Consider the following 24413-nt stretch of genomic DNA (forward strand, 5'->3'; position numbering starts at 1 on the left):
AGGAGTGAGTGAGTAGGTGGAGTGTCTGAGTGGTGCAAGTGTTATGAGTGAGCGAGTAGGAGGAGTGACTGAGTGGTGAGTGAGTGAGTGAGTTGTCTAAAAGGAGTGAGTGAGTAGGTGGAGTGTCTGAGTGGTGCAAGTGTTATGAGTGAGCGAGTAGGAGGAGTGACTGAGTGGTGAGTGAGCGAGTAAGTTGTCTAAAAGGAGTGAGTGAGTAGGTGGAGTGTCTGAGTGGTGCAAGTGTTATGAGTGAGCGAGTAGGAGGAGTGACTGAGTGGTGAGTGAGCGAGTAAGTTGTCTAAAAGGAGTGAGTGAGTAGGTGGAGTGTCTGAGTGGTGCAAGTGTTATGAGTGAGCGAGTAGGAGGAGTGACTGAGTGGTGAGTGAGTGAGTGAGTGAGTTGTCTAAAAGGAGTGAGTGAGTAGGTGGAGTGACTGAGTGGTGTAAGTGAAGTGAGTGAGTGGAATGACTGAGTGGTGAGCGAGTAGGAGGAGTGACTGAGTGGTGAGTGAGCGAGTAAGTTGTCTAAAAGGAGTGAGTGAGTAGGTGGAGTGTCTGAGTGGTGCAAGTGTTATGAGTGAGCGAGTAGGAGGAGTGACTGAGTGGTGAGTGAGTGAGTGAGTGAGTTGTCTAAAAGGAGTGAGTGAGTAGGTGGAGTGACTGAGTGGTGTAAGTGAAGTGAGTGAGTGGAATGACTGAGTGGTGAGCGAGTAGGAGGAGTGACTGAGTGGTGAGTGAGCGAGTAAGTTGTCTAAAAGGAGTGAGTGAGTAGGTGGAGTGTCTGAGTGGTGCAAGTGTTATGAGTGAGCGAGTAGGAGGAGTGACTGAGTGGTGAGTGAGCGAGTAAGTTGTCTAAAAGGAGTGAGTGAGTAGGTGGAGTGTCTGAGTGGTGCAAGTGTTATGAGTGAGCGAGTAGGAGGAGTGACTGAGTGGTGAGTGAGCGAGTAAGTTGTCTAAAAGGAGTGAGTGAGTAGGTGGAGTGTCTGAGTGGTGCAAGTGTTATGAGTGAGCGAGTAGGAGGAGTGACTGAGTGGTGAGTGAGCGAGTAAGTTGTCTAAAAGGAGTGAATGAGTAGGTGGAGTGTCTGAGTGGTGCAAGTGTTATGAGTGAGCGAGTAGGAGGAGTGACTGAGTGGTGAGTGAGCGAGTAAGTTGTCTAAAAGGAGTGAGTGAGTAGGTGGAGTGACTGGGTGGTGTAGGTGAAGTGAGTGAGTGAGTGAGTAGGTGGAATGACTGAGTGGTGCAAGTGTTATGAGTGAGCGAGTAGGAGGAGTGACTGAGTGCTGAGTGAGTGAGTGAGTGAGTGAGTGAGTGAGTGAGTTTTCTAAGTGGTGGAAGTGAGTGAGTGAGTGAGTGGGTGGAATGACTGAGTGGTGCAAGTGTTATGAGTGACTGAGTGGTGAGTGAGTGAGTGAGTGAGTGAGCGAGTGAGTGAGTGAGTGAGTGAGTGAGTGAGTGAGTGAGTGAGTGAGTGAGCGAGCCATCTATTTCATTATATGACAGTGAGGTTGCATACCTCGATGCCACGTAGAAGCATGGGTTTTGTTTACTAGCTGATAAGTTGGCCACTTTTTCTATAAAATGTACTACTTTCCTTGAATAAAATTTCAGTTGTGAGTCAGCGCTTGTCCTGTGTTTTCTTCTACTTTGTCTGCATCGTTTGCGCTGTTGGCCTTCAATATGTACCACCAACTCGCCCGTTTGGCTATAGAGTGAGTAAGTTGTCTAAGTGGAGTGAGTGAGTAGATAGAGCGACTGGGTGGTGTAAGTGGAGTGAGCGAGTAGGTGGAATGACTGAGTGGTGAGTGAGTGAGTGGAGTGACTGAGTGGTGTAAGTGGAGTGAGTGAGTAGGTGGAATGACTGAGTGGTGAGTGAGTGAGTGGAGTGACTGAGTGGTGTAAGTGGAGTGAGTGAGTAGGTGGAATGACTGAGTGGTGAGTGAGTGAGTGGAGTGACTGAGTGGTGTAAGTGGAGTGAGCGAGTAGGTGGAATGACTGAGTGGTGAGTGAGTGAGTGGAGTGACTGAGTGGTGTAAGTGGAGTGAGTGAGTAGGTGGAATGACTGAGTGGTGCACGTGTTATGAGCGAGCAAGTAGGTGGAATGACTGAGTGGTGCACGTGTTATGGCGAGCGAGTTGGTGGAGTGACTGAGCGGAGTGAGTGAGCGAGCGAGTGAGTAGGTGGAGTGACCGACTGGTGTAAGTTGATTGAGTGAGTGAGTAGGTGGAGTGACTGAGTGATGTAGGTGGAATGAGCGAGTGTGTAAATAAACAAATAGAACAAATAGGTGCAATTCCAGGACGCTTGCATCTTTAATAGTCAGCAAAGAAAGGGGACACTGTTTGCTCCAGAAACATCGGAGACCAAAGTCTAAGCGTTCGTGACGAGACGAAAACTAGCATCGGGCCCTCGCGACGCAGACGCAAGGGCGCCGGTCTGACAGGGCGCAGTTCAAAAGGCATCCAAGAAGAAAATTAAAAAATATATACCGGACCGGACAGTGCCCACTGTCGAAGAAGAACGCGCAATCACGGCACCCATGTCGACCGCGCGGGGCGGCCGTGGGGTGGTTACCGAGACCACGAGATCGTGACGGCCGCAGCAGTGGCGGCCGAGGGAGGGAGCACCGGGCGCTGAAGGTGCATTCCGCGGGCGCCCGTCTGTCAGCCACGGGGTTACCCTCCTCTAAAGAGCGGTCAGGACGAACAGCGGGTCGGTCACTTCCGGCATGCCATCGTCGTCGTCTCGCTGCCGCCGCTCATTGTGTTGCCCACGAGGCTCTCTGGTGAGTGCCGCGAGTACGTGCTGTGAAAGGAGACACAGCCAGCGACGCACTTTGATGGTGAGCGAATAGCCAATAGAAGTGCATAATACAAAGTCAATCCTCCTTTTTTATACATGAAAAGACCATGCAGCCTGCTTCAGCTGTGACCGCGCCTTTTAGACGCTTACTTTGTGTATTTTCTGATGCGTGGAAGGCGTGTGCAGCACGCGTACTGTTCGGGCTGTTTTACAACGTTGGCTGGATAAATTGAGTCGCGATCAGCGTAGTATGTCCTAAACGAAAACTTCTTGGTTTGGGCTGTTCCCGTTGAGGAGACGCTTGCGAGAATGTGCACGTTGAAATAAGCCTCGCCCACATGAACATTGGAATTAGACCTGCCATAGGCCTTGAGAAGAAAGGGTGGGGTGGGGAGTAAGAACAGCTCAGTTCTTTCGAGCTTCTGCAATCAAGTCCAACCCTCTATTCTGCTTAAAACGCGCCGAAATGGGTTTTTCTAAAAATCATAAGCCGTAGACGAAGACAGCCAGCTGTACCAACGGATAATGCTTCCTTATCTTATCGTGTTACCGTCTCGAAACTAAGCTTAAGAATGGACTCCACTAGTTTGAGGATAAGGCAGAGCCGAAACTGCCATCGGTGCGAATGTTTGAACCATAATATTTTTCCGTGGGGGGGGGGGGGGGGGGGGGGGGGGGGGGGGTTATAGCTTCAGGCATAGATGTAAGAATCATGTTTTCTTTAGTACTGTTTTCATGTTTTCAGTAGTACCATGGTTTCAACAGTACGAATGTACTATTTTCAAGGGTAAGCTCCGAGCAAATTCTTGCGATGTTTGTAAGCTTGTGCCAAGTTTCTCGCGATCTCTGTGGGTTTGTGCCAAGAAATAAATAAATAAAAAGAAAACAAACATTGCCGCGAATGGGAGTCGATTCCGTGGCGGCGCGAACAAATCAGCTTCCCTGGCCAGTGCTGGAGAGCACTAGACGTTCGTCGCTTTTCTTTTTTTTCAAACATTGCCGCACTTTAATAAATACTACTAGGCTATAGCCGCAGCCGAGCGCACCTCATGTTAAACTGGAACATATTCTCGCGCTGTGCAAAACACAACTTCCATCTGTGACGCGAAAAAACAGACAGATAAGTATCTTTCCTTCGTAGTCGTCGTTATCGTTCATACAATTCTGCTTGCGTGCGTTTATAGAATTTAGGCAAACATCCTCTGTCGTTGTTCTTCTTTTCTTAGAAGTGTAAATTTTGCTCTGTATAGCAGAGGGGAACACAGCAGCCTCCCAAATGGAGTCTGAACTAGCGCCGTCAAACAAGGAACTAGGTCGCGAGACTGCATGACAGCGTGATCGCTGCCGCTGACGAGGACGAGAGAATTCAGCCTAACTGCACTCGACTCCATTTTACGAGGCAAACAACAACACTCGACTCTCTTCTGAATCAGAAAATGAGCTCGAGGAGATATAAAAAAAAATAGTTCCGCAAACTAAGTAGGGTACAGGTACATATAGCATGTTTTGAAGCATATAAATCGGCTGATAACGTCTATAGCGGCGTCACGATTGGCAGCATTCGGGTTGCGCGTATGGGCGCAAGGCCAGCGTAGCTGGTCACGTCGGAGATGACGTTTGTGCCTGCTATTATACTGGCGTGTCCGGCGACGACACCGTGACAGCTGGGAGCCCATCGAGTCGTGCTGTCCTTTGCACACTTCGTGCAAGAGCAAGGCAGACGCTTGTCTCCGTCGACATCGCTGGACGCGGGGAAACTGGGTCTCTCGTGCACACATCCCGAGCCTACCTGTCAGGCTGGAGCGACCTTGACTGCTCTAGAGGAAGTCAACTGTCGAAACGCCGAGACAAACCGTGTGTCGGTGTCTAGACCACTGCCTGCGCGTGAGTCCAGGTTACGCGGTCATTGGCTGGAGTGCGCTTCTCGATACCCCGTCCACACTAGGGTACATTTGCAATTCAGTCCCGTACTAAACGTGATATTCTCTTAAAAGTGCAAAGCGTTGAATTCTTTTCCTGTTATTCTATTCTACTCTTAGTAAGAATTGAATAGAATGCTAGAAAAACAATTAAGTATGTTGCACTGTTAAGGGAATATCACGCTCAGTATGGGAGCGATTTGCCTGCCCTGAGAACGTTGCGAAAAAATATTCTAAAGTGGCTCCTAAACATACGAGGTTTGTTAGAAAAGTATCCGACCTTTGGCCGAAGAAAAAAAACTGTCATAACTGGAGCGTACGAAACCTAAACACCTTAAAGTAGTCTCCTTGGGACTCCACATACTTCTCCCAGTGGTGCTGCCACAGTTGGAAGTATTCCGAAAAGGCCCCTTTCGAAATGGAGTTTAGCTCAGCTGTCGTTGCAGCCATAATGCCCTCTCTTGTCTTAAATCGCGCACCGCCTCTTGATTTTGGGAAACAGCCAAAAGCCGCAGGGGGCCATATCAGGAGAGCAAGGGGTCTGTTGAACTACAGAAGTCTGGTTTTTCGCCAAAAAGTCCGAATCAAGTGCGAGAAAAGTGCAGGAGCATTGTCGTGATGAATGCGCCAATTTCCTGTTTGACCTCAACTCCGGTCTCTTGCGCAACACAGCACCATGTAGGCAACGGAGGACATCCCTGTAGTACTCTTTGGTCATTGTTTGACCCTGTGGTGCGTACTCGTGATGTGCCACACAGAAGGAGTCAAAGAAAGCAGTCAACATCACTTTGACATTGCTGCGCTCTTGGCAGGCCTTCTTTGGTCTTGGTGACGTGGAATGCTTCCCCTGCGACGACTGGGATTTGGTTTCCGGGTCGTACCCGTACACCCAAGACTCGTCACCAGTGAATATGGTGTTGATGAAGTCGGGGTCACTGTTTGTGGAATTCATCATGTTCTGTGAGACTTCAACTCGAAGCTGCTTTTGGTCCACCGTGAGCAGCTTCGGCACGAATTTCGCCGCAACTCTCTCCATGGCCAAATCTTCGGTTATAATGGAATGTGCAGAAAAATTGCTGATGTCCAGCTCTTCCGCAATTTCTCGGATAGTCACACGACGGTCCCGCATCACCACAGCGTTCACTTTGGCAATGGCCGCCGCGGTGGCTCAGTGGCTATGGTGCTCGGCTGCTGACCCAAAAGACGCGGGTTCGATCCCGGCCGCGGCGGCTAGAATTTCTTTGGAGGAGAAATTCTAGAGGCCCGTGTACTGTGCGATGTCAGTGCACGTTAAAGAACCCCAGGTGGTCGAAATTTCCGGAGCCCTCCACTACGGCGTCTCTCATAGCCTTAGTCGCTTTGGGACGTTAAACCCCATAAACCAAACCAAACCAAACTTTGGCAATGACTTGGTCATTTCTGCATGTTGATGGCCGACCGGAGCGTGGCTCGCTCTCCACCGATGTGCGGCCGTCTTTATACCAATTGCAGCACTGTTTAATTTGTGTGCTGCTCATAGCATCTTCATAGAAAGCCGTACTAAATATTACGAACGGTTTCCATTTCGCTGTCGTCCAGTTTCTGGCAAAATATGATGCAGTAGCGCTGCTCCTGTCGCTCCGCCATTTTCCTGGGAATAAAAAACCGACGAGAGCACTGCGCACTGCCTCACTCAAGCGCTGCGTCCTAGCGACTGACGCAATCGTCAGGCGGGAGAAAATTCCTGCATGCGCACGGAGGTTCAAGGTAGGCTGATGCAAGCGTTCTTGTTTCATATCCATCAGGTGTTCGCAAAAAAAAATAAAGTCGGATACTTTTCTAACCGACCTCGTATGAACGCCGCGAGCCTACGTTCTCCAATGGGCCGCCATTCTGGAGGCATTCTGGAGTATTCGAGCATGGCGATATAAATCTGCATTTTGGATCTGTAGAAATAACCTGGCTACTGAGCATATATACAGTAAGCGAGGGCGGGGAGGTGGGACTCTTGACAACACAGAACAAAGTGAACGCATGTCCAGCATTCTTGGACAAAAATTTTGAAAACTAAGAAATTGTAAACTACTGTTATGGAAATATTGAAGGTAGTAGTTCATTCTTGCGATGCGTAGTCAGATCTTTCTTTTAAAGTTTTTGCATCGGTCGCATCGAGCAGTTAAGACTGCGATAGTGGGCTCGGCAGCAGCGCATCGGAAACGATGTTCAGGAGCCATTTTTGCTTCATTCTTCAGGTGCTGGTGGGCCTGTTGCAAGTGCAGCCACCTGTCTTCTGCTTGCCTGGACTGTCTGCCGTCATCGCCGATATCAACAACGACCTACTGGCACGTGCTGGTGTAACAAGCGTCAACAGAATCATCGAACCGGCAGCCAGGATTTCTGCGCATGCCCCGACGTCGGGGACGGCAGAGCACGTGGTTCACCAAGCCTTTAAAAGGAGCCCTGCATCTGCGTTCATCTTCAGTGGGCTCGGCAGCAGCGCATCGGAAACGATGTTCAGGAGCCATTTTTGCTTCATTCTTCAGGTGCTGGTGGGCCTGTTGCAAGTGCAGCCACCTGTCTTCTGATTGCCTGGACTGTCTGCCGTCATCGCCGATATCAACAACGACCTACTGGCACGTGCTGATGTGACAAGCGTCAACAGAATCATCGAACCGGCAGCCAGGATTTCTGCGCATGCCCCGACGTCTGGGACGGCAGAGCACGTGGTTCACCAAGCCTTTAAAAGGAGCCCTGCATCTGCGTTCATCTTCAGTGGGCTCGGCAGCAGCGCATCGGAAACGATGTTCAGGAGCCATTTTTGCTTCATTCTTCAGGTTTGTTCTTATATGCCTACTAAATGCTTCCGCAGCGATAACCGCTGCCTATTGCTGCTGCCTTGCCCACTATGCATTGCGTACTTTTTATCTGATGTCCGGTCATTCACAGAAGATCTATTGTCATGCGGTGACATTGAATCTAACCCCGGTCCAACACAGGAGGATATGTTGCTTCAGCTTGTTTCAGGCCAAACCAATATGACTGCCTCTATTAACCAGTTACTGGAAAAACAGAATACGCTGGAGGATAAAATCGGAGGTTTAGCTGTTCGCATTACCAACCTGGAAGACAAACTATCCTTTCTGGCATCTATAAACAAAGTGGTCAGTGATCTGAAAGAAACGGTAGCTCAACTTGAGCAAGATAATTCATACATGCTAAAAAAAATTGATGATTTAGAAAACAGGAGTAGGAGAAATAACTTGATTGTTTATGGTTTGGAGGAGGGTGACGAAGAAACTCCTACCAGTCTTCAGAATGCGATCCGGAAAGAAGTCTTTGAAGAAAAATTGAAAGTTGAAATCAATAGCATAGAGAGGTGTCACAGGCTGGGAAAAAAGAAGAAAGATCAAAGCCGCCCCGTAATTATGAAGTTTCAGGACTACAGAGAAAAAATTTCGGTGTTACAGGCTTGTTCGAACCTGAAAGGAACCAAATTCTCTGTGGCTGAAGACTTTTCCAGCCGAGTTCGTGAAATTAGAAAAAAGCTGTGGCAAAGCTGTGCAGTGGAGAAGGCTAACGGCGCTAAAGCCAAACTGATATTTGATAAGCTGGTTATCGACGGTGCTATGTTCGGATGGGACGAAGTGAAGAATGAGCGCTATCGTATATCTAAAAAGAGGGAATGACAGACGCATATTATGAACAAAAGGTTCACACTGATAAACGTCAACTGTCGAAGTATTGTCAGCAAAGCTACGCAACTTGAGGGCCTGCTGTTGACGCATGATGTAGAAATCGCTGCACTCACTGAAACCTGGTTGGGGAAAAATATTTTTGACAGCGAATTCGTACCACAAAACTACAAAGTTTTTCGCAAAGACCGAGATGGAAGGGGCGGTGGAGTGGCCATACTGTTCAAATCTTCACTGCAAGTCTTTAGAATGCCAGATATTGACGATGTAGAAGGCATCTTTTGTAAATTTTACAAAAACAATGTTCGTTACGTTTTAGGAGCCGTGTACAGGCCACCCAATTCCTCTGTAGCACTCCTAGTGAATCTAAAAAAATATATTGAGCGCCATATAAAACAGAATGATAGGCTAATCTTGACTGGCGATTTTAATTTACCAAACATAGACTGGACTGCCTTTTCGTATTCTAATAACATCATTGAGCAAACTATGCTTGATATTTCTATTGCCTTTGACCTGCTTCAGGTAGTTAAAGATCCTACTAGAGTCCACAATGGTTCATATTCAATTCTTGATCTATTTTTTGTAAATGGTACTGTCAAAGAAAACGTCGAATGCTATGTAACGACCGGTATTTCTGATCACAAAGCTGTTGTACTGACATTGATGAATGCAAACTTTGATCGCCGAAATACTGTCAGTTTCTTTCCTAATTTTTCTCGTGCACATGATGAATCTATTCTTGATATGCTCGACTTTCATTATGACCGCTTTATGAATTTTAATGGAAATGTGAATGACTTATGGCTCTTTTTCAAAAGTGTTGTCTTTCAGTGTATTGAACGCTTCGTTCCAAAAATTGCAAAAAAGTCACCAAAATGTAACCCTTGGATAACACGAGAGACATTACGCTCACAACGAAAGCTAAAAAGAATGAAAAAAGGTTAAAAGCAGGAAACTATTCCCAAACGATCATTGATGAACAAACAGAAAAACTAAAACAGCTGATTGCCCATGACAAGGAAAAGTACTTTTCTACTCAGCTACCTACCTTCATTAAAACATGCCCTGAGAAATTCTGGAGGCAGATAACTCCAGCTTCACGATCTCATGATACTTTCAAAGTAAATGGAATATGTGAGCGTGATGATGCTTTGGTGTCCACGGCTTTCAATGACTACTTCAAATCGGTGTTTACGCAGGATGACAGCTCTCTTCCCTGCTATTCCGTGAATTTGCCTTCAATTCCTGATGTTGTGATTTGCGAGGCAGGTGTTCTCAATTTATTATTGAAGCTTGATGTAAAAAAATCTCCCGGACCAGATGACATTCCCAACGCATTCCTGAAGCGTTATGCAGAATGGTGTGCCAAGTACTTATGCATCTTATTTAACAAATCACTAAATGAAGGATCATTACCGGATGACTGGAGAACGGCAAGAATTAAGCCAATTCACAAAACTGGAGACAAAGCATCTATTCAGAATTACCGTCCGATATCGTTAACATCTACAGCATGCAAGGTTTTGGAACACATCATTCATAAACATATAGCAGATTTTCTTGAACAAAACAATTTTCTAACTAATGCACAGCATGGCTTCAGACGAGGATTTTCCACTGCCACTCAGCTAGTACAAACTATACATGATATTGCGCAGGCAATAAATGACGGAAAGCAGACTGACGCTATATTTATGGACTTTAAAAAAGCATTTGATAAAGTTTCGCATAACAAGCTTCTTCACAAATTAGGTAATGTACTAAAAAATGACAAATTACTCGCATGGATTACAGCCTACTTAAGAAACCGTCATCAGTTTGTAGTAGTAAATAATTCCCCTTCCCCTCCAGTTCCTGTTGATTCCGGCGTTCCCCAAGGATCTGTTCTTGGGCCACTCCTCTTCTTGATTTTTATTAATGACATTGTCGATAACATCTCAGTTTCTGTTATATTGTATGCTGACGATTGTGTGTTATATGAAAAGATTACTACTACTGAGGACCAAGTACGGTTAAATAACGATTTCACTAAGATAATAACATGGTGTGACCAATGGCAAATGTGCGTTAATTATGATAAAACAGTGTTCATGCGTATAACCCAGAAAAAGAAGCCTCTTTTGTTTAACTATACTGCTAAAAACAAAGTTCTCTCTCAAGTGAATACTTACAAATACCCAGGTCTGCGGATCTGCAATAACCTCTCCTGGACAGAGCACGTTGACAACGTTACAGCTAATGCCCTACGCAAACTATTTTTCCTCCGACGTGCTCTGAAGCTCGGCCCCCCCAGTGTACGTTCACTTTCGTATAACACTATTATTCGCCCTATGTTAGAATATGCCGTCATAATCTGGGATCCTTTCACTAAATCTAACATTGCTAAATTAGACAGAGTCCGAAAGAAAGCAGCACGGTTTATTTACAATTCATATAACCGCACATCTATCACTGCACTTCTTAATCAAAGTGGTTTACTTTCAGTCTCTCACAGAAATCGCATCTGTCGTCTAAAATTTTTATTTCAGTTAATCAAAGGTCAGTACAATATTGATACATCCAATATTATATCGTTCTCCTCAGGGTACAACACAAGACAACGCCATGATTTTACAGTAACACCATTAAACGCACGAATTAACACCTTTAAGTACTCCTTTTTCCCCAGAACGATTACAGACTGGAATAATCTAACTAATGATGCAGTAACCCAAACTTCACTAAAAAGGTTTGAAAGCCACCTTTAACTTTTTTATAATGTCCTACCGCTACATTTCTTTGTTTCGTTTGTACTTTTTGAAATTGTGTTCTTGATCTTAAATTGTTGATCAATTGTTCTTGTATTGTTTGCTTGTTCCTGAGGTCGTTTTTGTTGTTTCCAGAATTTATGTATTGTGTGCCCACCCTGCGAAGGTCTTGTAAAAGATCGCAGTATCAATAAATAAATAAATAAAAAAAAAATAGAAAACCGAATGGGGAGCGTTCGGCGGGTGTGGTTTTGAACTTACTTCAACTCCTTTCGATAAATTTGAAGTGGAGCTGAAATGATTTTTTTTTTAACTAGTGGTCGGCATAAGTGGCTAAAGAAATTTTAAAAGGCTCCGGAGTTCTGCCTTTTCATAGGATGAAAAGGTAACATTGACAACAGTAGTATGTGTCAACTGCAATCTCCAGCATCCGCTACAAATGACGCTTTCAAATAATGTCTACTACATAATGCTCGATAAGACACGACAGCGGACCGCTTTCAGGCCTCACTCGTGTATTACTTTCTTCTCTTTTCTTTTTTGGTCCGGTCGTGTGTGAGGCCATTGCTGTTCCCTACAGTTCATTACACTCCGCCGCCATCACGGCGCCCCTGACAACTCCGCAACCGTCCAAACTCTTTCAAGGCAGGCTGCCCTCTCGGCGGCGACCTTAGAGTCAACTGGCCGTTCATGTAAGCGCAATTCTCCGCCGATTACGTCTCTGGCCCTGCCCGGCCTGTCTTTAGCCCCAGCTAGCTGGACACGCCAGGATAACCGAGAACCCGGAAAGACTTTTGCCTTACAACACAGCGAGTGTCTCGTGTACAGTCTACGCCCAGCCATAATACGGGTCTCCACGGAAACGCGTTACAGCGTTTCGGGCACATGGCGCAGCGCGCTCGCTCGCCAGACCCCCCCCCCCCCCGAACTCTGAGGCCGGCTCTTATACGAACAAGCGCTCATTCGTCACACGCAACGCGGCGACCCCCGTTCATTTTCGTCGCACACACGGTACGGCGTTTTTGCAGCTGCAGGAAATGGCGCGCACTTAACGCGGAGCTTGTGTTCTTTCGCTTGTTTCACAACCTCTGGCATCGTAGACACACACCACACAAGGCTCGTTATGTGCACACTACTAAGTAAGACTAAAACAAAAAGTTCGCGTGGTGAACCACCAGCCTTTTGCATTCCTTTCTTTCTTTCTTTCTTCCTTTCTTTCTTTCTTTCTTTCTTTCTTTCTTTCTTTCTTTCTTTCTTTCTTTCTTTCTTTCTTTCTTTCTTTATTTCCTTCTTTCTTTCTTTCTTCTTTCTTTCTTTCTTTCTTTCTTACTTTCTTTATTTCCTTCTTTCTTTCTTTCTTTCTTTCTTCCTTTCTTTATTTCTTCCCTTCTTTCTTTCTCGCGTGTTTGGCTATAGTGTTGTTCTTTCTTGCTTTCTTGCTTGCTTGCTTCCTTGCCTTCTTCCTTTCCTTCCTTCCTTCCTGCTTGCCTTTCTTTCCTTCTTTCTTTCTTTATTTGTCTCCTTTCTATTTCCTTCTTGCTTTGTTTCGTTCCTTCGTTCCTTCCTTCCTTCTCTCTCTCATCCTCCCTCCTTTCGCTTGTGTATTCCTTTCTTTCTTTCTTTCTTTCTTTCTTTCTTTCTTTCTTTCTTTCTCTCTTTCTTCCTTTCTTTCTTTCTTTCCTTCTTCCTTCCTTTCTTACTTACTTTCTTTCTTTCTTTCCTTCTTTCTCTCTTTCTTTCCTTCTTTCTCTCTTTGTTCCTTTCTTTCTTCCTTTCGTTCTTTCTTTCTTTCTTCCTTCCTTTCTTTCTTCCTTTCTTTCCTTCTCTCTTTCTTTCTTTCTTTCTTTCCTTCCTTCTTTCTTTCTTTCTTTTTTTGTCTCCTTTCTATTTCCTTCTTGCTTTGTTTCGTTCCTTCCTTCTTTCCTTCCTTCTTTCTCTCATCCTCCCTCCTTTCGCTTGTGCATTCCTTCCTTCTTTCCTTCATCGCATTCTTTCTTTCTTCACCTCTTTCTTTTTTTGCTTCCGTCGTACCTTCACTCTCATATCCGGTCTTCTCCTCCCTTTCTTTGTTCTTTTATATCCTTCCTTCCCTGTTTCTTTCTCAATGCTTCACTTTTCTTGATTTATTTTCCCTTCTTTCTGCGCGCTGCAGCTTCAATGCAAACGCATTCACGCGTGAGGCGTCTTTATCGCGCATGTTTAGCGGCGTAATGACGACAAAGCTGACGGCTGATTTGCACAATCCACTCGCCGCAATGCATCGCCGCGGTGCGCGGTAGTATACGTCGACAAGGCCTCGCGGGAACAAAGATCACAGAACTCCTCGCGCGTGCAAATAAATGCGGCGGTAAAGGCGAGGGATTTCGTCGTGCATAGACAAAGACCCGTTCTCTGCATATTCCGAAGAGGGAAAAAAAAAAGAATAAGGGAGAACGGTGAGAAATCCGGCGTCGAAAGGTAAAGCGAACGTTCCAGCATTTTATGGATCTTTCACGCAAAAGCAGCCATGCTCCGAGGCGGTAAGGTAACCGTTCGCGTGGTTGCAAAATAACGCATGAACTGCGTGTCTGCGGCCTCAATGCGTGCGGGCCAATAAAAATAAGCAATAATCATATTGAGCGGGACGGCACAGCAGTGCCGATAAACAGAATGACGGGTACGGTGCCCGCTTTGCGTTCTCTTTGTATTATCGTTATTCTTGCTTCCATTACGCTCGCGCACCGCCTTGCGTAATTCGAACCGGGTTTATGTCGGCCAGGATACGCGCCAGAGATTGGTTCAGAGGTTAACCGATTCGTGTCTGGTCAAGGGAATCACGGCAGCGTATAGCAGGTGCGGCTTATGGAGGGGGTTGTTCTGCGTAGACCGGTTAGTTTTTGCAGATGCAGCGTCGACTTTTGGTGCATGGATGATGAAGGCTGGGTGAAAACGTGATATAAAGATGTTGTTGTTAATCAAGACGTCCATCAATCGCTGTACATCGTACGGGCCCGTTGACAGGGTGGGAAGAGAATCTGCAGCGTTTTGCTCATATTGCCCCGTCAGAGGAATAAAATAAACCAAAAAGCGAAATTGGGTTTGTACTTGATTCTCTCGTTTTGCTTCAGTAGCGTTGTACTGAGATATATCAAGAAATGTGTAGGCTTCAGTAGCAATGTAACTGATTTCACTAAAGGTCGCATGCATAAACAACAAGTCTATCAAGATAAGAAGTTGGGTGTCTTTTTATAGACGTGGCTTTCTCAACTGATGACCTGATGCTGCCATGGAAGGCTAATAGCGGCGCTTGAGATACAATTTCTTATATAAGGAAATGCCCAGGTACAGTCAGGCCTGAATGAAACGCGAACACGCATATGTCATACATTTCTGCTTTGCAGCGAGATATTCCTTTACAACCTATTTTCGATTATGCATTTCAGTAGGCCCTTTACCCAGACACATGAATCAGGCTAGTTGTACACTTCAGCTGAAAGTAGGCAGGTAAAATATTTTGTTTTCTTGACATGCTCTGTTCGCGTTTCATTCCGGCCTGACTGTACACTATATTTGAAATAGTTAACCTGCTATGAGTGGAAAACCAGACCTCGGCAAGAAAAACGGACAAATTTTTTCCCCTCAGGGAACTCAGAGAGCTTCAAACAATGAAACGGAATGGCCGTCATGATTTGTCTGCTACTTCACGCATATGGCGAAGACAGTCAGAAGCTCCGAACCCGAGACACATTCTCTGTGGAAGATTTGCTTCTTTTCTTAGAAGAACAACAAACGTGAAAACGCTGTCTAGGCCATTTTGCTCGTCGTTCCTTTAATGGGCAACTCACGGAACTCGACGTTAGTCCTCCCTCCTTGCACCGTCACAGTCACGATGTCTCCGTCTTCTTGCCTCGGCAGTCGCCGGCCATTGAAAGCTCCCAGAGGTCACGTCACGAAACGTTACGCTAATGGGCTCGCTTTCTTCGTCCGTCCGGCTGCGGCGGAAACTGTCACCGCTTGACGTTGCGTTAACGTTTTCGGTACTACTCTGACGCAACGCGCTTCTTCGTTCCCTTCCTCTCATACACACCCTCTCCCTTCTGCGTAGCACGTTACGAAGAGTGAATGACAAAGAGAGGGAGATAATGTAACCACAATGCGCGGGCTGGCGTGTGTCTGCAACGGAGAGTGGAGTGGACTGCCGGCTTCTATGCGGCCCGTCGCCATAGTTTTGAGCATTGTTTCAAACGAATTGCGAAAACGGCGCCCTTGGATTTCCCGGCGTGCTTACGCAGTGTGCTACGCTCACCGTCTTTCGTGGTACGGTCCGAGAGCGTTGCGGTTGGAGCATCGTTTAATGGAGTCATTGTTGAAAGCGTAACGCATGAAGTATAAGATGTACGACAAAGAAAACGGAGGGAGGACATCCGTCACGCGCCAGCGTCTGACTCGCTTTTACTCGCTTGCCTTCTGAGCCCTGGTGGTGGCAGACGTACAATAGTGATGAAATATACGCTTATACTTTTTCCCGGACAAGTATACCGCCAGAGTTTAACGTAAACTGCAGCCAATGAATACACAGATCAACGCTCCTGAGTGGCTACTGGGAGGTCTTGATGTTGGGGACTTCAAGGCATATCTCTGGTCTTGCATAACAAACCAGTATTGACACAGATACCCGCTTCCCTGAAAAAAAGAAAGGAGGTAAGATGACCGGCACCTTCTGGCCATGCTTTTTGTCAAGTTCTGGCCATCTTCTAGCGGGGTTCCGGCGGTGGACGTAGCCTCGTTCAGCAGTGACGTAACGTAACGTCTCCCCGCAACAGCCGTCAAGTACATGACTCTCCTATTTTCCAAGGTTTTGAATTTCGCGGCATATCGCGGTGCTCCTAAGCTTGTCGTTGCGGTAGTAGAAAATTTGAAACTAGTTTTTGAGGAGAGGAAATGGCGCAGTAACGGTCTCACATCCCGGTGGAAGCCCGAGCCGCGCCGTAAGGGACGGGATAAACGAGAAAGTGAAAGAAAGAAGGAAGAAAGAGGTGCCGCAGTGGAGAGCTCCGGAATTATTTCGACCACTTGGGGATCTTTAATGTGCACTGACATCGCTCAGCACATCGTGGCCTTTTGTATTTCGTCTCCCCGCTTGCTCTCAGGAACGTGTGAACTACGACAGCCACCCATTTCAGCTGCTTAAGAAATAGCTCCAATACATGCACTATAACACATCACTACAAGAGATTTGCTGCTCAGGTTTGGTTTGGTTTGGTTTGGTTTATGGGGTTTAACGTCCCAAAGCGACTAAGGCTATGAGAGACGCCGTAGTGAAGGGCTCCGGAAATTTCGACCACTTGTGGTTCTTTAACGTGCACTGACATCGCACAGTATACCCGGGCCTCTAGAATTTCCCCTCCAAAGAAATTCAACCGCCGCGGCCGGGATGGGACCCGCGTCTTTTGGGTCAGCAGTCGAGCACCATAACCACTGAGCCACCGCGGCGGCTAAGTCACAGAACAACTTCAACGTAGCTGACAGCTGCTTTCTCGCTTGGGCGTTTTATAGGTTAGTATTCGTATCAATGAAAGACGATTGGATAAATCCTTTGGTCTTATATGTTTTGCAGCTGCCGGACTCGAGGATATCCGATGATGGCATCGCGATCAGGCACGACCTGTTCATCTTTTCGCAATTAGCTGAACTCAACCCGAAACTTGCTCCTCTTGCCAACAGGCTCTGTGTATAGCGAATGTAGGTCACGGTGCCTTATCTTCGCTCCATCCAGGGACTGAACCAGCTTACAAAAGCAGTGCAGACGGCTGGGGACGCCTCGGTAATAACCTAAGTGAAAAACGCCCTCTTGAAACCTGCATATACGAAAGTGTATCCAAGCTATGCCACGGACAGACGGTGGGGGAGGATGATGAGTTCGTCCTTGAACGCTGTGCGTCTCGGGCGCGTGTTTCTGCTGCGATAATGGGGGAGCACATTGCCATGCGTCGCGGCCGAGAGCATTCCTCACTGGTGGCTCCACTTTCACTGGGGCAGCCGCCCGGAGTGGGTACATAATAGCGGTAATAGCCGCCCGCGGAGGGTACACGGTCGCGTAGGCGGCTTGTTTTGTGAAAAGGAAGAGGGAACGGGGGGGGGTGACGCTGAGGAACCTTCGTTAGATGAGAACTCTCGGGATAAACACCACAGCCGCCTTTGTGCTAGGAAAGATCGCTACATTGTGTCTTTTGTGGTGCGAAGAATGGCTAGTGTGTTGCTTCGAAAAAGGGAAAATGAAAAATTACCTCTGGAAAGACAGCAAACCACAGAGCTAAACAAAGGAAAAAGGACGGTTTTGTGTGTTCCGTGAAGATGGCAGCGCTTAGCAGTGCTTATGAATATATGCATGCAAGTGTGGGCGACAGAGCACAGCACTGTTTGTTGCTTAGTGATATCGCGTACATGAGCAAAAAAGAGTTGATGCAGCGGTTCTGGCTTCGTTCATTAAAGCTGTTTAGCGCTATTCCAGACGTACCAACCTCTAGCAAGAACCTTGTCATCTTATATTTTTTTTTTGTGCTCCGAACTAGCCCGAGCTTACCTGAGCTAGTCTGGAGTATAGTGCTACCCGAGTTAGCTCGGGTAAGCTCGGGTAATTTCGGAGGAGCGTCGTGCCAGCTGTACATAGCCAGTGGGAGGGAGTGGTAGTTCAATTAATGAATGGTCGCGAGAGGTCGTTCGGGAAGAGCAACACGAGTCACACAATCCCTGCCGGTGGCTGGGATAGAAACAGCCACCTGCCAGTGCAGTAGAACATCTCTTAACCACGGTGCCACTGCGCTGTTAGTGGTATATGAGGACTCGCCGCCATCTATGAACGTTAAGAAGAGAATGACCAGCTGTGCACATGTGGCCATTAACCCACTAAAACTATCCCATCATACTCTTAGCGCGAAGCTTAAGTGTCTCGTCCAATTGAGGAATGAACAGCTGCTTTCGCACGTCTCCTCGGTTTAACTACTTTAAACACCCTGCCACTTTTTCTGAGATTGGTTTTACTTTCTTTGGTGAACAAACTCATGCATGGCTTACTACATTTTACATACTACTACATGCAAGGCTTATTACAGCATATGACTATACAAAAAGCAAACAGCTGCCAAAGCGCGTATCGTGAAAGGGCAATTATTTTCTCGTAATTCAAAAGGAATATTTGTTTTCCGTTTTCTTACTTTTCCTTCTCACAACCAGAAGCGTTTCATACAACAGCTAACATATGCAAACAAACCATCAAACCATCGATTGTGCTTTCCTGAAAAGTTAGTTCAGTATTACCGAAGAGCAGATTTCTGACTAGATAAGGATACGGGGAGACTCCTTTTATTCTTACCGGTCATGTGACATTCTGTCGTGGCTTTGTGTTTTGAGCATTTTTTTTTTTCACAGTTAACTGCCTGTGCGAGAGCGTTCTTACGAACAAACTTTCAGTCGATAGATCACCATTAGTGTCCTCTATCACTGTTGACCGAAGTACTGTCAGTGCGTCTTGAATAATGCAAAAACACATGATAATGCAGATAAACCAGCTAGGCCCGCTTGGAACACTGGCCATGCGTTCTGCATTCATCCTTACTTCATTGTTGGTGGATTGTAAGAGCGAGTTAGAAATACGTCACGGCATCCTAATGAGTGCCAGTTTCTTTACATTGCATGGAATCAAACTCCATCGCGCCGAACAAAAACGCAAAATGCGAAGGAGTATACCGCCCCCTCCTCATGCGAGCTTCATCGCCTCCCTAAACGCAGACACGCTATGGGCCGCCCCGCTTTATCGGGGTCACCGCGGCGGGCTTCTCTTTGCCGCCCGAAAGTAATGCAAGAAGAACGCGCCCCCGAGACGAGGGGATATTCATGCACGAATGTATAAACGGCAATGCGCTCATGATCTCGGCTCTTCGGGTCGTGCGGCCTCGAGGCCAAGGGAGAGACTCCCGGCGGAGCCTAGTTGACCGAAAGCACCGGCTCCCTTGTGGCCGACCGAAGGTCGCCACTGCACCGGGGTTGCCAACCGTACAGCCACGTGGTAGGCAGTGGATCAAGAACGCGGCGGCCGGATCTGGTATACGTAATATACGCATTCATCGGGCAGGGGGGCGAGATTACCTGCGGTCTTCTAAGCACGGAGGTGTAGCTGAATAAGGCGCTGTGAAGTCTCGCTCGTGTCATTTTTATTGCCTCTTATCTTTTTGTCTTGGGGTTCGAATAAAGCAGTGTTCATTCACATCGTCTCTGGGTCAATAACGTGACCCCAAAAATTGTTCTTATTCGGTTAACGTTTCTGGACATCAATTTCACCCGTCTTCATTGCGGACCAGGCTGGTGATGCTTCTTCTAGCGTATTTATTTATTTATTTATTTCAAATACCCTCAGGGCCCGGGTCGGGCGTTACAGAGGGGAGTGGAATACACTACATAATTAAGATAAAAGCACAGGCATATATATATATATATATATAAGCGTATAGGCTTGCTCTCCTCTTGGACAGCTTTCACTTCTTTGGGTCTCTTTCCATTATTTTGTTTTTCTTTGCTTGAAGAGACAGCCAAAGGCGTGCGATGATTAATCGCCGCGTCGCGTACCCAAGTGCCCGCTGCTGCAGCCTTGTGGCTCTAAGCTTTGCTACCCAGCTCGAGGTCACGGATCGCTGCAGATGTTTGCAAGTCTTTATCTTGATTATCTGCGTATGTAGGACGCTCCTGCAGATATATTTAAAGGAAAAAAAATTTACACCTCTCGCCCTACTCCTGGTTCAAGAAGTGATAGCGGTGGCAGTGCCGACGGGAGCGCCCAGAACCGAAATCTCTTTGATTACATCACTTATACGCACGGCGTAACATTCTCGTGGAGGCTTACGCTGCGTATAAGCGGAGCCTTTACAGCACAGGCCTACCTGGATAACATTTTCATTGTACAGAAGGTAATTGCGATACACTGAACGCGACTGCGTTAAGCAGCTCGTGTCGCAGAAAATGCCGCGTCAGCATCACTGACCGTGGACGAAATGTCCCCAGAGAAGCAACCTACAGGACGCAGGTGAGCCACCTGAGTCACGTGACCTCGCTGCTTAATCGCAACCTGCCCAGCTGATATATACTGAGCACACTGCCCACCGTGGCTGATGGCAGTTCACCTAATGATTGGTCGATCGGGGAGATCAACCTGGGTCGCAAAAGCCCCACCGACGGCAGCACCTCTCATCGCAGGGCAGTGGCGCATCGCTTAAACCGCTCCACCACTGCGCCAGGAGCGGTGGGAGGACCTTTTATAAACCAATATAGCCTATATTTGTTCCCTGCAGATATTTCCTTCTGTCTATTTATAATCTATAGATTGTCCGTATACAAAAGTCTTTTGGGAGTTGATTAGACTTGTGAATTTCGAGTTTGTAGGCTGTCTACAGACAAAAGTCGTTTGGCAGTTTATTGGGCGCTTAAGTGTAGACAGTCTACAGACTGTCTATAGATGGAAATCGATTTGGAGTACGTCACACAATTCTCTATAGAGAGTCTATAGACCATACATAGGAGTCGATCAGGTATTTTTTTTTCACTTTTGTCGAGCATAGTCGACATACTTTCTATAGATGCCTGTCGACTGAGAGTGCATTAGGTCTGTCTAATCATTGTCTGTCGACGAAAGTCGGTTCGGAGACTTTTACATGTTTTTGTATCCGCAGTCTGTACACTGTAGACAGAAATCGATTGGGAGTTTTTTGGACTTTTGTCTATTAATAATTTATAGAATAAGAATGGGGTAGAGCGCATATGGCAGGTTCTCTCAGATCATGAATGGTAGCTTACCAATATCCCTGAAGAGAAAAGTATACAACAGCTGTATCCTACCGGTACTCACCTATGGGGCAGAAACGTGGAGGCTAACAAAGAGGGTTCAGCTTAAGTTAAGAACAACGCAGCGAGCTATGGAAAGGAAAATGATAGATGTAACGTTAAGAGATCGGAAGAGGGCGGAATGTGTGAGGGAACAAACGCGGGTTAATGACATCTTAGTTGAAATCAAGCGGAAGCAATGGGCTTGGGCAGGGCATGTAATGCGAAGGCAAGATAACCGCTGGTCCTTAAGGGTAATGGAGTGGATTCCAAGAGAAAGCAAACGTAGCAGGGGACGGCAGAAAGTTAGGTGGGCGGATGAGATTAAGACGTTTGCGGGGATACAATGGCGGCAACTGACAAAGGACAGGGTTAATTGGAGAGACATGGGAGAGGCCTTTGCCCTGCAGTGGGTGTAGTCAGGCTGATGATGATGATGAATTTATAGATATTCTATAGGCGCATTCCATTCAGTCTTTTTACTCTTCTGTCTATTTATAGTGTATATTGTGTATGGAAGCAAGTCAATCGGAAGTCTAACTTTTGTCGATTCCTAGCCTCTGGAGACAAGTCAGTCCGAAGCCTGTTAGACTTTTGTATTTATGGACTACTCACGGGAGTTAATAGGAACTCTTCATTCCCGTCTATTCGTGGCATATAGTCTAGACTGTCCATGTATATGGATGTAATTCTACGGGAATGACTATTTCGTCTGTCTGCACGCAGTATATAAACTGTCTGCAGATTTAATCAGGAAAGGTTCGCCTGATCTTTTTATAGTTCACAAGCCATCTGTGGTAGCTAGGGGTTCGAAAAATTTACTTCCTTAGTCCATTCATAATTTATGACCGTTTGTTCAGATGTCAATTTCTGTCTTTTTCAGTGCTTATGCAGGCGTGTCCGCTTATCGCCACCTGCTCCGATCTTCACTGTGAGGACTATGCCTTGGGTTCCATCACGGCGCTCGGGCCGCAAAGAATGTCTTAGCTGCTGCCACACAAATTGCTCCACAAAGTACTCCACACCCTTCTGCGTTACTGCCCACAAACCCCATGGAAAACGTTGAATATGGTGACTGATACAAGAAGGGGACGTCCTTGCTGCGACCACATTTTCACTGGAATAAGCCGTGTTAAGGAAGGACTGAACAGCGCACACAGGACGAGGACACAGCGAAGAAGCGACATGTCCTCTGTGACCTCATCTTGTGTGCGCTGTTCAGTCCTGCCATGCACCAACTAGCTCAACTCTCCGTACTTCTACAGCCGTATTAAGACATTAGCTTAGTTAGTTTAGTTTATTTGGGTTTAACGTCCCAAACCGACACAGGCTATGAGGGACGCCGTAGTGAAGGGCTCCGGAAATTTCCACCACCTGGGGTTCTTTAACGTGCACTGACATCACACAGTATACACTGTCCTCTAGAATAGTAACCACTTGTGAATTTTTTTGCCGACGTCATTCTCGCATATCAGCAGCCAGGGAGTAACTTCCTGCGCTCAAATGTCTTAAACACGCGTTTGACGAGAAGCCACGCCTAGTTAGGGCTGCTGGTAAAGCACCACCACGGCACCAAGCGCAAAGTACGATGAAGGATCTATACATAGTATCGTCCTGCTGTTTCGTGAAGCCGCTTCCTCGTATGCATGTTTGCTGCCTCCGACCCACCCGTTCTCTCTCTCGGTAAACGATGTGCTACTCAGTTCGAGCCCTTCTCCGCGAGGCAGCGCCCTCTGGAACAAAGGCCGTCTTGTCCGGCGGCGAAGAAGCTTTCGGGGCGTTCACGTATTTCGCTGCCTCGTTGCCTCACCTCCCTCCTACCGCTCGTACAGAATAATACGTCGCTTCCAGGTCGTACAGGCTGCCCTCCGGGTGCCAGCGATCGCGGCATTCGCAAGAGCCCGTGCGCGACCCCTGTAGTCTATAAGAGGAAGCCTCCGCACGGCGCTACCAGGAAAGCTTCTCGATGGCCGCCAAACAAAGATGCGAGGCGCCCGCACAAAAGGCTGCGAAACCCGAAGACGGGTCCGCCCGAAGCGGTAAACTGCGGCCGCAATTCAAAACGCCGCCGAAACAATGGAGCTTTTCTCGGGCAGAGCGGCGTGACTGCCACCCGATCGCGATCGTGCCGCGCTTGGCAATCTCGTAGTGCTTTGTGTGCGATCCTTCTTCGGTCAAAATGGCCGGCGTCATCAAGGACGCCAAGGGCAATCCGTGAATATACCACATGAAGCATCGTTGCATGATGTTGCTTTTCTATTTTTTTTTGCTTGCGTCAAGGGGTGGGGGTGCGTAGAGCTACATTGGAAGTTTGGCGTAGAATCGAGTCCAGCAACGCTTCGTTCTCTCTATCTTCTGCAATGACTACCGGGAAGTGCTTTGCTGGTTGTTGCCCGATGGTGTTTGCGGTGATCATGTCAACTGCATGCACTTGAAACGCGTTAGCATCATGACACCCATTACCAGACAAGCCCGGCGTTGGTGCTTAAGCCTCGCTGGAGTGGAGCCGAAGTGCAGAGAGGGAGTCCCCTCTCCACTTTCATGGTAGAAGAGGAAGGGAGAGAGAACAGGAAGAGAGGGTGGGAGACGGCGATTGGCGAGAGGTAAAACGTGGTCGCCAATCAGGGTTGAGCAGTGGGGGAAGTGCAGATGAGGTACTGTCGCATTGTATCCGATAGATTGGATCATGCAACCCGTTCGCGCGGCCTGATTACGTAATCGGCAGCGTCTTCTCCGTCCCGGGGGGAACACTAATTCTAATGCATACTCTGCCGTACGAATGGCATTTGTCGTCTGTGAATTTTTTTAACTTTGAGCTCCTGTGGTCTTCTAAATCCAACTCTGCTCTGAGTTCAATATTAGTTCTGTGCGTTCGCGAATCGGACTAAACGCTTCAGCCGAAAACTTCAGATAGAAACAGAACTGTCAGTATTTAAGACCAGCGTCAGTTCGAAGGCCCAGTAAAGAGGCAGCGGTATGCTGCTGCTAAAACAAAAGAAATTAATAACTTACCTTTTCTGAGCCGGCTAGATCGCCAGCACTCTGTAGCTAACGGCTGCATCGGGGTTACTTGATAGATTAGCTGACGAAATTTAAACACGTTGATACAAAGCATAGTAGCAGATTTGCCTTGTTCTGTACTGGTTCAAGTCAGCGAAAATAAAAGCTCTTTCAAAGCCGAATCCGCTAATTCACGCAACCTGTACTTTCTCTTAAAAAAAATGAAAACTAGCTTTGGGGAAAGACAGTAACTGACTCATTACTGTGTGATATTTTGGCACCAATGTAGTAGGGATAACTGGCGCCAGATAGAGGTCGGTCAATGGGCAGTACATACGTATAGACGAACAAAATGTGTATGATTGTCTGAAATGACGGTTCTATTGGCTTGCTGCGTGTGTCCTACGGCTGCTTGATGACGTCA

The 24413-nt window shown here is 47.0% G+C and overlaps 1 protein-coding gene and 1 pseudogene across 2 annotated transcripts in view; both read left to right on the plus strand.

Moving 5' to 3' along the window:
- The window catches only part of LOC149335834 (prolyl 4-hydroxylase subunit alpha-2-like), a 191192-nt gene that overhangs the window by 104589 nt on the left and 62190 nt on the right, over window positions 1-24413 (plus strand). The gene's annotated exons all lie outside the window — the stretch shown is intronic.
- LOC149335835 (uncharacterized) lies at window positions 6918-9995 on the plus strand (annotated as a pseudogene).

This window comes from Amblyomma mixtum, chromosome 7 (genome assembly GCF_055824585.1).
Source record: "Amblyomma mixtum isolate Tamu chromosome 7, ASM5582458v1, whole genome shotgun sequence".
In the NCBI taxonomy this organism is placed as follows: Eukaryota; Metazoa; Arthropoda; class Arachnida; order Ixodida; family Ixodidae; genus Amblyomma; species Amblyomma mixtum.